Raw genomic sequence first — 14,519 nt, forward strand, 5'->3', positions numbered from 1 at the left:
TTCAATAAGGCCTATTCACCAGTTGCTACGATTGCAAAAGCAACAAGTGGGTTCAGAAACACTGGGATCCATCCTCTTAATCAAGGAGTTTTCAAAGATGAGCATTTTTTGGTAGAGGACATCCTCCAGAAGAATCAAGAGTTAACGCCTGATTGTGTGGAAGATTACTTGAAAGCTAATGCAAATGAAGTCATCACAAAAGTAGACCAATACGAAGTCATGACTGAACAAAACTTAGAATCCTCGGCCTAACTTGAAAAAGTTTATATTCAGCCTAACACAGAAATTGATGTGTCTATACAAGAGATTTCTCCTCTACCTGGATGCAGTAGTTGGGCTGATGAACGAAGAAAAGAAGCGAGACAAAAGCAACATTCTCAGATCTTGACTTCAACAGCGATGAAAATCCTGCTTTAAGAAAAAAAAGAGAGCGAATCGATTGATGAGGAAAACGTTTGTGAAGACGAATAAAAAAGTGAGCTTTGTTTGAGAAAAAGGGTAAAGAAATTTATTTCTATTGCGAAGACACATAGAAGGATGGAGAGGTATGGTATCGGTCCACCTCTTGTGCATTATGGGCACATCAAGAATGTTCTGGATGGGACACTCCTGACGCGTGTTTATATGACATGTGCTCCAGAAAGTGAAATTGACTTAAAGTTCTTAAAGCTCATGAGTTAAATATATTGGCGCTTAAATTTTGTGAGCCATTTTTTGTATGGAAAGATGTTTTTTCAAGTGTTTGGCTTCTAATTATGTCCATGCTTTCAAATACATTTTTGTAATTTCCTAAATACGGAATTATGTAACAATAAAAATATAACGATTTAAGTTTAACATGTTTGTCTCTTTGAAATTTCTCATATTTCTTAATTTACAGCCATTTAGTAGAACATTACATTAGCGACTGCCATTACCCTATGATAGGGGGTAATACCGGTCAAAGCTGATTTTGCAAAATCATTCATAATACCAATAGGTAAGCTTGTCTAAGGCTCAATTTAAGTATACAATAGGTAAAATATACTATGTCAGCGATTTAACATTGTTTCGTTTGAATTTTATGTTTATGCTATTTTTTATTCTCATTTTACCTTAGGTGAACGCCATTACCCCAGTCTCCCCTATGTATATGTATATATATATATATATATATATATATATATATATATATATATATATATATATATATATATATATATATATATATATATATATATATATATATACCAAACATTGTACTAATCGAGTGCAATCAAATTCTAAATGCCAACAAAAATTGTTGGCATTAAAAATTAAAAAATCTAAAAAATTAAAAACTAAAAAATTTATTCCAAAAAGCGCAGAGATCAGACCATGCACGCAACGCATGGTGGAAGTGTGCTTCATGTGGCGGATAAAGTAGCACTTCAGGATTTAGACCAAGTAATGGAAAGAGGGCAAGTCTTTAACTCAAAAACATTAGAAAACATCCAAAATCCGCCTCCACCTTCACCTCTACTGACGGGGGCGCCAACTTTACGTCACCTGTTATACATCTCAGAATATAACGTGTACCGTACAGTTCCGCCACATTCAACACAGTTTCCGCCACGCTTGGCGAACAATGTATAAATGAAACCGAATACGGACAAAAATGAAAATGAGTAATCAAGGCAAACAATAATCAAGTAATGAATCAAGCAGAACAGAAATTACCGTAAACAGGAAAAGTGCCTCACCTCCAAGACCTTCGAGATTCAGCTAGCGCTAATTAGAGCCAATCAGAGTTTTTCATAGAACTGCCCATACCGTTAGAAAATTCTACGAAATACCTGATTGGCTAAAATTAACAACCGCTAAAATTGGTATAGAAAAACCTCATTGTGGATGAGCCTTTGCTGGAAATGATTTGTTTTTACAGGCAGTATGGTTTTTATTTGCCATGACATCAGCGACAAAACAAAACAAAAAACAACATCAAAGACTAATGAAGGTATATAGATAAGAGATGTACTACTCCCTCTCCCTCTTAAACCCTATAAACAGCTTGGGTGTCATTGCGTTTTACTGAAAACAACATATAGTTTGAACAGTGTAAGTTTTATTTGTCAAAACATAAACAAAAGAAAACAACATAATTATCAAGATTGAATGATTGTATGATAATCAAGGACTTTAAAATATTTAGGGGGCCACGACCGTACTCCTGTTAGTAGTAATTTCGGCTCAAATTAAATTTGACTTAACTGCTTATTTTAATGACTGTCCGTTTTCAGATTCATTCATTTATCAGTAGCAGTATATGTTATATTTATATTTGATTATTCGGTTTCATTATCCCCGATCTTAATATTTTCATTGAATATAGCTTTTTTGATGTTTCATATAAAAACGTGAATAAATAACGGATTCCCCCCACCCATATATTTTTGAAAATACATTTTAGCCCCTTCCCACATTTCCGTGACGAAAGTAAAACAGTTTAAAATAGGGATGATACCTTTTTATTGACAGTGTATAATTTTATATCTATTCACTGTCAATAAAAAGGTATCATCCCTATTTTGAACTGTTTTACTTTCGTCATGGAAAGGCAGCGTGGTCTTCGAAGTTATCTACATTTCCGTGACTTGACTTCGTTCCTTATGGCCAATCCTATGTGACCAATCCCCACAATCAAGAAACACAAATTAACAGTAAAAAAAAAAAAAAAAAAAAAAAAAAAAAAAAAAAAAAAAAAAAAAAAAAAAAAGACGGATTGAAATTAAAAAAAAAAGACGGATTGAAATTTAAAAAAAAAATTAGCTTGTTTTAAAGGATCGTCAAAACCTAAAGCATGTACAAACTAGTTTGGTTATGAAATTAAGACAATACATTTCAACGGCTCATTTTTTTTTATGCACTGTTTTCGTTCAACTTAGAGTTTAAAGACATTTATTTGTTGCTTCGTTTCTTCTTTTTTTAAGAAATTATCGTTCGGAAAATTGAGAGTGGTGTCATGCTACTGAAAATTTTATTTCTCGTGCCGTTTTCGTATTTCTCCGAAGTACAACCCCCCTTCCATCAAAACAACAACAAAAAAGTGTACGCCTTCGGCTATAATTTAGTGGAATTAGAAGAGCATGACAATACGGTACATATTTAAAACGATTGCTCAGATGTAAAAGCAATTTGAGACACTTCCGTTTCTTAGTCACTCGTCTTCGAAATAAAAAGCTAGCGAACCATGATCAAAAAAAAAGGAAAGCGAACAGGACACCATCCAGACAAAATAGATTTCAAAGCATCAAATAACACTAATTATTGCCTGGAAACCATGTGGTTAATATCAATAGAAGAAGAACAAAAAATATAAGCCTTAGCAGTTTTCCAAGATCAAATTTCAACATATAAAAAAGAAAAATAAATAAAAAATATCATATCCCTTTTTGAGCAACTTGACCGTCCAGAATCCCAACATATTATATTTAAAACCGATTTATAAAAAAAAAGAAAAAACAGCTTAAAGACAGATACAAGTCATTACAAGAAGAAGGGATGTCTACAATATAAATTTCTAAGGGTAAAGGGTGGGGGGATATGACTGAAGTTTTCAACAGGTATCTAACCTGTCAAAAAACGTAATTTTCTCGGACTTGCCAACTTTTCTAGAAAGTGGCTCTTACTCGCTGACATTAGACCAACCTTTTGACAAACCTTGAACCAATTTCAACCTTTTTCAGACCTTGAACCAATCAAGGGTTTCAGAAAATTCGGTCACAGATGGTCCAAGAAGGTCTCTAAGATCATCGATGCCGGGCGAGGTGGAAACGCCTGATTCCCGCCACAAGTACAAAGTATAAGTAAGTACAACCTTTTGACAGGCAAGAGTTGAAAACTAGGCCTCCGGTACTGAGGCTCCACAAAGCTTGCAAGAGTCCCAAGGCTTGGCTTAGAACTTCGGAGCAACACATGTGACAGTACCTACTGGACTTGACTTGAAACCTCTAAAGGCGTAATTAAAATTGTAACTACAAATTCTTATGAAAGTTAATTGAGATCCAACAGCCCAACATGCCTTTCTTTTAGATATGGATGACAAGGATGAAGTTCATATCTTGCTGATTTCTGACCAAGAATGGACACGCAAAACCGTTAGGCTTTCCTGACTGAGTTGGAATAGCCCATTTACTAATCAGGCAGATAAAGTGATACCTTGACCTCCCATTTCTCGCAGAAGGTGGCTTCTGATAAGGTTTTATCAAAATAAAACAAAACTAAGAGCCTGGGTCTTACATTTCGCCTAGTTTGGTCGAGATTCGACGTTCTCATCTGGTAGATGTACTTTCGAAACTTATTTCCAGGACCTCATTTATTCTTCCCAACAGAGGTTGAATTAATAGATCCTAGACTCAGAAAAGACACGCCTATGACATTTAATATTTCTTTTGACTGTGTTTGGTTCAGATTTAATCAACATATTTAGATATATACCTTGATGATTAGAATTTGGATACCCCTCATAAGTCAAATCAGTTCTACTACTGGCTACTAGTCAATTCAGATTGAACAACCGCCTCTGGTATAGGCCTATATCCTGATAAGAAGAATTCAGGGATCTCCTCTCCCTGTGGAGGATCCCTGCCTAGCCCCCGGAAAGGTAAAAAGGCACAACTTTGGAATCACTATTATTGTCCACTAACCGTTTTTAATCCTACAAGTTTTTTCGCCAGATTCCTAGATTGCTAAAAATTGAGACAACTATGACCCACTAAGTCAGCTCTCGGGACTGAGAACTGAGTTAAAACAATAGTTGTTACTTTCCCCTAAGCTTATCTATATCTTGCAACTCGTCCTTGCATGATGACAAGGTGATGACGACGTCCCTCCATGATGCATGGATCCTTCCATGTTGCATGATGATGACGTCCCTTCATGATGACAAGAACGGAGAGGAGCCCTCCCGTCACAGAGGTTGAATCGAGTACAGACCCAGCAAAATGTACCCAGCCATAGATAACTAGGTTGCTTTTCCTTCCCAGTAAGTTTGGTTTAGGTCTGATTACCCCTCTAGCAACTATGCTGATGGCAAAAATGTAAGGATCTCATCCGCAGTGACTGGATGGCGTCCAGATAGGCTTGCTAGAGGGCACAACTACAACAACAACTTTTCCTCCCATTAAATTTCATTGGGATCTGGAAGGCGTACTGATCATGGTAAACGGTAACGGTAACGCTACTGGTAACCAGAATTTCCACCTCGGACAGCAAGACCTCTTGACAACAAGAAAGACTAAGCTTTGCGAAAAGAAATATTAAAAATATGGATTGGCAATTCCAGATAATATTCCTGAAAAGGCAAAGAAAAAAAAAAGATAGGTTTGTAAATCCTTCAAAACCTTCGATTTCAACACTAAACTTTACAAAACAGCCTATTCTTAGCGATATTCTGGTTAATCTATCAAGGATATAAATAAAATAATTTTCTTCATTTTTCTATAGGTCTATTCATAATTAAATACGCGATTTTCGAAGGTTTTTCTTTTGCTTCTTTCAATAATACAAAACGGCCTATTCTTATCGATATTCTGGTTAATCTATCAAGGATATAAATAAAATAATTTTCTTCGTTTTTCAATAAGATCATTATAGGTCTATTCATAATTAAAATACGCGATTTTCAAAGGTTTTTCTTTTGCTTCTTTCAAAATTATGAAGCTTTTAGGGGAGCACCATATTTCGTCAGTATTGTCACGATGAAGTGTCGAAACAAATAAGGAAAATTCACTAGTTAAATTTGGCAACGCTTTTCTTCCATAAAAATTCAAGCATTAAGAATCTGTTGATTCCCAAAGATAAATAAATCTTCAACAGAAACTTGTACCTAGGTCAGATCTTTAGGGTCGCCAATTTCTTTCTTTCTAATTTTTAAGGCATATATGGTTATGTAAATTCCCATCTAACATTCAAACAGTCAGATTTCATTTCTACTGTCTTGGGTATAATACTTTAAATCATAATTCATGCGGTGTATCAAACGTTACGCCACGGACGCAGCTCAGCGTTCTACTGATATGAACACCTCGAAATTAATTCGCATTTAATATTACTTCGCCAATCAAACAAGGAATGTGCGAAACCGTCAAAAATTGCATATTAGGCATAAATATCCTTTAAAAGGCAACACTTAGGGGGTGCCACCGATCCCCCGTATGCAGGAAAGTTTTGAGCACATTCTTGAGATAGGCGAATATCATTGTTGGCAAAATACTTGATTCCACAATATTTAGCCATAACTTATTCGCATTTTCACTTTCATACAACTCACTTTTAATTCCGCATTGAAACTGAAGTGAAACCATCATGTTTTTTTGCAATTCAGTACAATTCATAAATGTACGGAAGCCCTTAGCCCAGTGTTTCCCAAAATATGATATGCGTACCGGGGTATGAGAAGAATTGGGTAGGGGTATGCGTTACACTAGAGTTTGGTAGATGTGGATTTCTACACAAGGCGGATTTCCTTGTTTAGAAGTTGATTTTTCTTCGTTTTTTTTCTTTACTTAACTTCTTTTTTGTATTATGTAAACGGGCAAAAATAAACTTGTCGTATAGTATGACTTCCAATCATTTCAACTTAAGCGTCATTAATTAATTTCATTTGAAAATGCCTTTTTTTAATTCAAGAGTTCGCTTGTTTTCTGCTTGCCAAAGGCCAGCTTTGCTTGGTTCATTTTTTTGTCTTTCTCATCTTATAGGGGATGCCACCGATCCCCCGTATGCAGGAAAGTTTGAGCACATTCAACACGCAACACTTCACCGCATTTTCAAGGGCAAAATAAACCTAAAAGATGACATTATTAAGCATTTCAAGAAATTTATAAAAACTTTTTTATTAAACAAATAAGTTAGTCTTAAGGATCTGGTCAAATGCCAAAACTAATTCGCAAGATTACCGTATAGTTTAGCGGCATCAACAGGAAAAGGCCATTACGCGCCATTACTCAATCGTGTGAGACTAACACGAAACAGCGCTTTGAAAAATCTCGAAGCAATTAAAATGTCAATCATCGTCTGAAGAAACCATTGATCACTTAGAACATTATATCTTGCTCAAATTAATTTTGCTAAATTATGACTAGCCTCGTGCCAAATATACTAATTTCTACAAAAACCTAGGGGGCTTCGGGCACATACCATCCCTGAACACAGACGAAAAAAATAGAGGAATTCCCCTACACTGGTTCAACGAGCCCTCTCCTTCTTGATTACGTCAAAATAGTTGTCTATATTTCCGTATGTTGTTTTCCGCCACCCCGCCCCCGTGCAAAATCCTGACACCAGGAACATAAATAGGGAGAGGGCTTGGGGCCCAGGTTTCCCTGGAATCCTAAAATTACCCGAATTTATGGGTCCTTCTCATTCAAGCAATCATATGTTGTTGTTTTTTGTCTTTTTAGTATTGGGCCATACGACAGGATTCTGCATACGTACCTGCCTGAAACCCCCCCCTTCAGAACTCGGGCAGTGTACAGAGGAGACGTAAGTTATACATTAAAAGCATCACATTTCTATTTGTAACGGTGCCTTTCCAATACTCCAAGACCTTGAGACCACCAATCCAAAGATTTTCCAGCAATATTTGACAAAAAAAAACGCAAATATTCAGAGAATCTGGGCATTTTGGCAAAGTTATCCGGCGAAATCAGCCTTTGCAGGGTTAATCTGTGATTACGTACTTACTTACACGCAGGGGAGATGGAAAGGAACACCCTCGATATTCATCCAAATGACTCCTCGAAAAGTCAAAAATGTGGCAAATAATTTATTTTTTGTCTTTTGACTCCCTCCCCTCTTCTATAAGAAAATCATAGAATCCCCCCTATTAAGGATAGAGCTAATGTATGCGAGAAGTATCTGGCTCCCCATGCGCTGGTAATAAAACGAGTTTAGACTATGCAGTATTCAAGCAAGTAAAGCTAATTAACAAGCTTCAATCAAAAAGGAACCAAACGAAGCTGAATCTTTTGGCTTTTCATTATTCAGTCTTTGTAAATTAGCTCTGAGTGGCAATTCCCCCGCCAAACACGCCAGACCTCTTCGGCGCTATGTTCCTTTGTCTCGTGCATGCCAAACGTGGAACACCAAGTATTCGTGGCAGATATCACTTGGTGTACACGATTCTTGAAAAGTGAGTGGCCCCTCAAAACGAAGTGCATATCATTGTACCGACGAAATGACGCAAATTATGGGCTACTTAATAAACAAGTGGTTATATAGAGTTTAGATACAGATGACCATTATCTAAATAATGGAAGAATTGCTAATGTTTGGTTTAAGAAAAGAAAATTAGGAGGCCTACAGTGCTTTTTTTTCTTTATTTTAGATGAACTAGTCAATACGGCAAACAAAATGCAGACCATTCAAAAGATAAGATCTATTTTAATAAGATATTATAATAAGATATTATATTATATAATTATATTATATAAAGATATTATATTATATTATTATTATGTAAAAATTATATTATATAATAAGATATTATATTATATATTATATTATATTATATAATATAAAATATTATATTATATTAATAAGATATTATATAAAGATATTATAATTAATTTCTTAGACCACGCAGCTTTTCCATTTACAAAAATTATCTGAGAAAAAGATGACTTAATTTAAAAAAAAAACAGTGGAACGAAACAAAAGATAAAAAAAACACCAAGAAAAAAATTCGGATATTTCAACACTATGTCCGCGAGCGTTTTTCAACAACAAAAAAATGAATGTCCCCTTGCTATCATGGATTAAAAAAAGTGGATATAATTGTTCGTTGTTGCTAAAGTATTTGAAGTTTGACAATATTCTCAAGTGCATTTGGTCAAACTGGCTTATAAATGCGATCTTTTTTTATGGCAAATCTTCTTTTTTCATTAATTCTTATTTTTAGAAAACGTCCTTGAAATTCGGAGATTCTCGGAATCCTTGAATCGATGAAAGCTGCTTTGACAATACGATTTTATATGTTAAGTGGTTCAGTTATGTTTCGTTAAGTAAAACACTTCAAACTATTCCATAAAACCATCACAATCACCGTCACAACCATCACAAGCAAGCTATTCAAAAATTAACAAGAGCTAAGAGCACATATGGCACTTGTGACGAGGCAAGAAGAGCTAAGAGCCAAGAGCTCATATGGATTTAAAAGGTTGATTTTAAGATTGATTTAAAAGGAAAATCAGAGGATTAATGCCGGTCGGGATTTAAAATAAGAACCCTGAGTCACGATGTTCTTCTACATATCAAAATTCATTATGATCCTATCACCCACTCGTAAGTTATAAATACCTCATTTTTCTAATTTTTCCTCTCCCTTTAGCCCCCCAGATGGTCGAATCTGGGAAAAAGACTTTATCAAGTCAATTTGTGCAGCTCCCTGACACGCCTACCAATTTTCATCGCCCTAGCACGTCCAGAAGCACCAAACTCGCCAAATCACTGAACCCCTCCCCCCAAAGAGAGCAAATCCAGTACGGTTACGTCAATCACGTATCAATGACATTTGCTTATTCTATCCACCAAGCTTTATCCCGATTCCTCCACTCTAAGCGTTTTCGAAGATTTCCGATTTCCCCTTCAACTCCCCCCAATGTCAACAGATCTAGTTACGATTTGAAATAAGAGCTCTGAGACAAGAATTCCTTCTAAATATCAAGTTTCATTAAGATCCGGCCACCCGTTCTTAAGTTAAAAATACCTATTTTTTTCTAATTTTTCCAAATAAAATACCCCCCAGCTCCTCCAAAGAGAACGGATCCGTTCCAATTATGTCAATCACGTATCTAGAATTTGTGATTATTCTTCCCATCAAGTTTCATCTCGATCTCTCCACTATAAGCGTTTTCCAAGATTTCTGTTTCCCTACTCCAACCCCCTATGTCCCCGGATCCAATTCGAGCCGAAAACGGAGCATCTGAGACGAAGATCCTTCTATATATCAAGTTTCATTAAGATCCGATCACCTATTCATAAGATAAAGATACCCCAATTTTCCCGTTTTCTAAGAATTCCGGTCTCCCCCTCCAACTCTCCCCAATGTCACAGGATCTGGGCTGAATTTAAAATAAGAGCTTTAAAGCATAAGGTCCTTCTACACATCAAATTTCATTAAGATCTGGTCACCCGTTCGTAAGCTACAAACACCTCATTTTTCCAAATTACCCCCCCCCCACCAACTCCACCAAAGAGAGTGGATCCGGTCCAGTTATGTCAGTCACGTATTTTAGACTTGTTTTTATTCTTCCCATCCAGTTTCATCCTGATCTCTCCGCTTTAAGTATTTTCTAAGATTTCCACCCACCCTCCTCCAACTGCCCCCACAATTACGTTGGATCCGGTTGAGATTTAAAATAAGAGATCTGGGTTACGAGACCCTTCTAAATATGAAGTCTCATGAAGATCCGATCACTCTTTGGTAAGTTAAAAATACGTCATTTTTCTAATTTTTCAGAATTAACCCCCCCCCCCCTATATATATCGGATACGTTCCAATTATGCCAAACATGTAGCTAAGACTTCTGCTTATTTTTACCACCAAGTTTCATCCCGATCCCTCCACTCTAAGCGTTTTCCATGATTTTAGGTTCCCCCCAACTCCCCCCAAAGTCAACCAGATTCGGTTGGGATTTAAAATAAGAGCTTTGAGACACAATATCCTTCTAAATATCAAATTTCACTGAGATCCGATCTCCCGTTCGTAAGTTAAATATACCTCATTTTTTAAATTTTTCAGAATTAACCCCCCCCCCCAACTACCCCAAAGAGAGCAGATCCGTTCCGGTTATGTCAATCATATATCTAGGACTTGTGCTTATTTTTCAAACCAAATTTCATCCCGATCCCTCCACTCTAAGTGTTTTCCAAGATTTTAGGTTTCCCCCTCCGAACTCCCCCCCAATGTCACCAGATCCGGTCGGGATTTAAAATAAGAGCTCTGAGACACGATATCTTTTCAAACATCAAATTTCATTAAGATCTGATCAACCGTTCGAAGGTTAAAAAAACTTCATTTTTTCTATTTTTCCGAATTACCCCCCCCCCCAGATGGTCAAATCGGGAAAATGACTCTTTTTAATTTAATCTGGTCCGGTCCCTGATACGCCTGCCAAATTTCATCGTCCTAGCTTGCCTGGAAGTGCCTAAAGTAGCAAAACCGGGACCGACAGACAGACAGACCGACAGAATTTGCGATTGCTATATGTCACTTGGTTAATACCAAGTGCCATAAAAATGTGGGTTGGAGAGGGAGATTCAAGCTCTGATCAAGCGTGAAAAGACTTCTGGGAAAAGTTTATAATTTATTTTCTCAACTTTTCGATAACGTAAGGTAAACGTAAAAAGTAAGGTTAAAGTAAAAGTAAGGTAAACGTAAGGTTTTAAGTATCGTAGAATTCAATTTACATCTAGACTCTACTTTGAACCACCTAAATTAAGGATAAAATTTGCCTAATTAAGGATAAAATCAAGTATCATAACGTAAAGTCCTAAATTATCTTAGCGTGAAAGTTTTTATGGCGCAGCGTAAAAGCATTATAAGTGATCAAGGCCGTATTCAAGAGAGGGGTTGGGAAGTTTGACCCTCCCCCCCCCAAAAAAAAAAAATAATCCCCCAAACAAAAATCCTGTAATACAGTAAAAAAAGCTAAAAAAAAATTAGTAGAACAGTAAAATTTTGTAAGAGTCATTTCCGAGTAAACTATTTTTTTAGCAAGCTTTTTGCAGACTTTTCAGAAGTTAGCAACTCCAAAAACTAGGCAATTATTTAAATAATTGGAGAAATGCGTAATACATTTTACGAAACAATTACAAAATTTTTTAAACCTCCACAGTGCTTCCGAAATTGGAAATTGTTCAAATACTTATTACAAATATTTGTATTCTTGTCACAATCTTTGCTTGGCCATTATCACTCCTACATGACTTTAGCAATGTTATGATACTTTATCTTAGGTTCCATAAAATCAGCTATTTCAAATGTAAACTCAAAAGAGCGTAATATTTGTGCGTTCAGTAATAAGTAGATCGCGTCCATTCTTTCTCTGTTCTTTTGAATTTGAAACACCAGCACCATGCCCATACCCGAGGAAGACGAGGGCTCGAAAACGCGAACAAATATAAATTTTTCTGGCATGCAATGGAAAATGAAAACAAAACAGAAAACCCCTTTTCCATAGCTAAATCTTCCATGGGGGAGCCCCTTTTCCACCACGTGGTTTACACCTCAGAATATATTTTTACTTATAAAACAGATTGTACACAGTCAGTAGATTTGGTTAGAATGTAACGAAACTTATACCTAGTGAGCATACCTAGATAGAATTTTGTGTTTGAAGAAAAGAAGCAAAATAGTTTTTTTTTCTTGTCCCCCCCCGAAAGAGTAGACTATACACTACGTTAACCCCCTTTTTATTATCCCTGTCATCAGTGGTGCCAAATCATGAAAAAGCTGGATGGGGGACAAAAGGTGCCGTTTTCAAATTTGGGGGAAGGTAATTTTGTTTGCTGTTTTTTTCTTTTAATATTTCCAATGAAAATACCGAAAAGGGGGCCTTTTCAATAAAAATACCAAAATGGGCATTTTTCAATGAAGATACCAAAATCGTTGAAGGAAACACATCGTTGATTTAATTCTTGCATTAATTCTGTTTATATCAGCCAATAAACCGAGCCGGTAATCCGAGATCGGTAATTTCATCAAATCTCTGTGGTGTTATGATGGATTTGACAAAATCGATAAGGAGAATTGTTTAGCGAAGTGGTCAAATGCCTCGTATTTTCATCAAATCATTTATTTATCATGCCACAGTATGGTACAATTTTTGAAAACTTACTTTTTTAGAGTTTCCATTACTACTGACAGAGGTTGCTGTTTACTCACCACTCATTGCCATGCATGGCTTGAAAAAATTTGGAGATGAAAGAAATTATTTCTTTTAAACGATTTTCTTTTCTTTTAAAGATTTTCTGATGTTGTTAGTAACTCTGCTGATGATGATGACCGACTGTGTCATCGGAAAATCTAGAGCCTTTGTATATATTTGGGTCTCATTGTCTAATACAAGGACCTGTCCCTATTTGGAAGTCTTAATTGTTTAGATTTTCTGATGAGAGTAAAGAGCAAAGTTGATACTTAAACAAAATAACTGCTTCGTGGTTTATACAACATATTAAAAAAAAAATCAAACATACTGGCTCGTGATATTTGACAGAATTCTGAGAAACTAACGCTTTAATGAAGAGACAAAACCGACGCAACAAAACAGAAATAGAAACAGGAAAACCCTTTAAGCGACTTGCATAAATCTAAAGAATAATTCGTAAATTTCTCAATAATCACTTACCGGGTGCAAATAATCTTTTATCTCGGCCGACTCGACACTATATTAACTTCCTAAAAAACTCAAGAAAGCTCAGTTTTCAGTAAAGCGCTAACTTTTGGTTACACTCAAAGTTCAACTTTTGGGCCCTTTTAAAAATTCCGGCAAATTTATATTCAAAATTACATTTTACTATTACGATTAATCAAAATAGTAGTTACTATTCCTGAATCAGCTACAAATGGCGATTTTTTCACTAGACTTGAAAAAAACGCCTTTTTAAACTTTTGGTTATTATGGGCCGTGGTTCACTCTTCACTAGGTTGCGGCTTTTGCTGCAACCATGATTAAGGCTGCTTTTTACTTGTTAGCCCGACTTAGACTCCCTAAATTTTACGAAGTTTTAAAATACCCAAATTTCTCAACACATCTAATAAAATGTGTTAAAATGTCAGTTTAAAGCATCACTAAAACCCTACTAACTTGTCTTGGGACAGCAGGAAAAGTGGTGTTATAAACTAATCACGATTGTTTATACATCCGGAACTCATATAACAGTCTCAGCAAATTGCTGTTTAAACAGAGGGGAATGTTTAAAGTCTCAATCATAAATACAACCAAATAGCTTGCTTTAGGAAAAAAAACACAATAGTTTGTACTAAATAGTAAAATGAAATATTCAATAGAGCAAAAACATCCAGGTACGTACATAGAGAGGGCTGAGTGATAACTTCACCTACCCGAAGATCTCATAGTTGTTGCGCTATTTCTATGATTTTCAATTTAGTTTGTCTATTCAATATCTTTTCGCTTTAATCCCCCCCCCCCGCATCCACAAGTAATTTCCTAGGTAAGCGCAGCAAGAAAATTGTAGTTAGAACTGTTTATACATCCGGATGCCATATAATAGTATCAGCTTATCGCTGTTTAAACAGAGGGGAATGTTTAAGTCTTATCATAGATATAACCGAATAGCTTTCTTTAGGATAAAAACCATAATTGTTTCTACTAAATAGTAAAAGAAAAACTTCAATAGAGCAAAAACATCCAGGCATGTACACAGAGAGTGCTGAGTGCTAACTGTGCCTACCCTAAAATATCAGAATTGTTGCGCTATTTCTATTATTTTCTTTTTAGTTTGTCTATTCAATATCTTTTCGCTTTAACCCCCCC

The 14,519-nt window shown here is 35.8% G+C and overlaps 1 protein-coding gene across 1 annotated transcript in view; it reads right to left on the reverse strand.

Annotated features, from left to right (window-relative positions):
• LOC136028353 (microtubule-actin cross-linking factor 1-like) overlaps nucleotides 1-14,519 on the reverse strand; it is a gene marked incomplete in the record, with an annotated part of 451,602 nt that overhangs the window by 406,814 nt on the left and 30,269 nt on the right.

The sequence above is a fragment of the Artemia franciscana genome, chromosome 6 (assembly GCF_032884065.1).
Source record: "Artemia franciscana chromosome 6, ASM3288406v1, whole genome shotgun sequence".
NCBI classification, from domain to species: Eukaryota; Metazoa; Arthropoda; class Branchiopoda; order Anostraca; family Artemiidae; genus Artemia; species Artemia franciscana.